Genomic DNA, 2,500 nt, shown 5'->3' with positions numbered 1-2,500 from the left:
GGAGTATTTCCAGCAGCTTCTGAATGAAGAAAACCCCACAGAAGTGGTACTGCCCCAGAAACAGCCTACAATGACAGTAGAAGAGGAGCCCAGCTTAGAAGAAGTAAGAGCAGCACTAAGGAAAATGAAGTCAGGGAAAGCAGCAGGCTCAGATGAGGTCACAGCAGATATGATAAAGATGCTGGGTGAGCTAGGGGAGAAATGGCTCCTGAGGGTACTAATTGCAGTGTGGAGAGAAAGGAGTATTCCAGATGACTGGAGAATAAGCATACTCATGCCAGTGTACAAGAACAAAGGGGACATCCACAACTGTGGACAGTACAGAGGCATCAAACTCCTACCACATTGCATGAAAGTTCTGGAGAGGGTGATTGACAAACGGATACATGGAATAGTAGAATGTAAGATGGGAGATGAACAGTTCGGATTCAGATCAGGATGCAGCACAATTGACCCAATGTTTGCATTGAGACAGATACTTGAGAAGAAACCAGAGAAGAGGAGAGAGTCAAACTGGGCTTTCCTAGACTTGGAGAAAGGATATGACAAGGTCCCAGGAAAGCTGATCTGGGCAGTACTGCGGTGGTTTGAAGTCCCAGAAACATTGGTAGAATTAGTACAGGCTATGTACAAGGACCCAGTGACTCAAGTACGAACAGTGTTTGGCCTCACTGAGGGGTTCCCAGTGGGAGTGGGTGTACACCATGGTTCAGCTCTAAGCCCACTGCTGTTCATACTGGTAATGGACTACATCAGCAAACAGGTTGGAGGGGTCAGAGCAACAAAGCTGCTGTATGCAGACGATGTGGCAGTACAGGCAGACTCTGATCTAGAACTTCAGCAAAGGATAGGAGAATGGAATGCAAATCTGAAGGCACATGGGATGAAACTAAGCACAGATAAGACAGTGGTAATGGCAGCAGATTGGGGAAATCAGAAGAAGCTGAGAATAGAGATAGATGGGAAGATAGTGAAACAGGTAAACAGCTTCAAGTATCTGGGAGGGGTGGTTGAGGAGAAGGGTAGTCTGAATGAAGAGGTCAAAGCTAGAATCAGAGGGGCTGCAGCCAACTGGCATAGAGTATCAGGATGACAGAAGAATGCCAAAGAAGCTGAAAAGTAAGGTGTACAAGACAGTGGTGCGACCAGTACTACTGTATGGTACAGAAGCCTGGGCAGTAAAGGCAGAACAGTTGAAGAAGCTAGAGGTTATGGAAATGAAGTGCCTGAGAAAGGTGGTAGGATGCACACTGCGGGACAGGTGAAGAAATGAGGACATAAGAGCAGAAGCCAAAGTAGCTCCAATTGCAGAAAAGATCAAAGAAAACAGATTACGATGGTATGGGCACATGTGTAGAAAAGCAGAAGACAATCTGGTGAGGGAGATTTTGGACAGACAGGAAGAAAGTAAGAGGAAGCAAGGGCATCCAGCAAAGAGGTGGATGGATTGTGTGAAAGAAGATCTGTGACAGCCAGGCATGAGTGTTGAAGGAGGCAGGAGAGTGGCACTGAATCGAGAGAGTTGGCGACAGTTAACACGATACCCCGACCCCATGTAAATGGGAAAAAGGGGATGATGATGATGATGATGATGATGACTACAGTAATACAGTAAGACAAAATACCTTCTATTATGTACTCAGACTATAACCTGTTAAGTGAAGTGATCTGAAAAGTTCTGTTTTAGCACTCCTGGAGTAGTGGAGATGGCATTCAAATATTCATTTACACAAAAGCTAGCAGGTATGTGAGTAATGTAAAAGTTTATATTTTACCCGTTCAGTGCACTTTACTATATTTTCATTTATAATATGCATTTTACTGCGAAAATTTAAGTTCACAAAAACGGCCGATAATGTGTAGACATTAATAAATTGGAAAAAAAATTAAAAAAACACATTATTACATACTTATTCATTGCTTATAACAGTGCTAATATCCTAATGTTCCTGTACATTTTTCACATTTTGGAATTTTAATAAAAAAAAAACACATATAAACATATGGTTTACACCGAATGACAACATCAGACAATGTACCTGGCTGTACCAATGTGAAGAACTGGTGCAAACGAAGGAATAGAAAACCTACTGTCGAAAGCTTAACCATAAAAATACAGTTTGGTGTTGGTCTTTAGTTCTTTCTTGGAAAACATCAGAGTGAAATAAAACTGATTTTTTGGACTTCATTTAAGTTCAGAGTTAGAAATGGAAACCATTCCTCCAATGGTACTAAAAAAATGAAGCAACTTGGAGAAATTAAACAACTGCAGAAGCCCACAGTTATTAAAACGTGGCTATTTTAATTCAGGAAGTCAGAACATGTACTAAGTTTAAGAATAGTAACTGTTTATGCAACATTCCCAGGTTTTGTTGGCTGAGGTGACAAAATACTTTAAGTTGGAAGTATTTGTCAAACAGAAGTTATAGTGAAGTCATCTGCAAGCATCAAAGACCATACCAGCTCCATCTGAGGGTAAATGGTCATAAAGTTTGTTATT

Source organism: Protopterus annectens, chromosome 5.part1, assembly GCF_019279795.1.
Source record: "Protopterus annectens isolate FY-2018-M chromosome 5.part1, PAN1.0, whole genome shotgun sequence".
Taxonomy (NCBI): Eukaryota; Metazoa; Chordata; order Ceratodontiformes; family Protopteridae; genus Protopterus; species Protopterus annectens.
The sequence above is the reverse complement of the archived record's forward strand: the minus strand, read 5'-3'. Positions refer to the sequence as shown.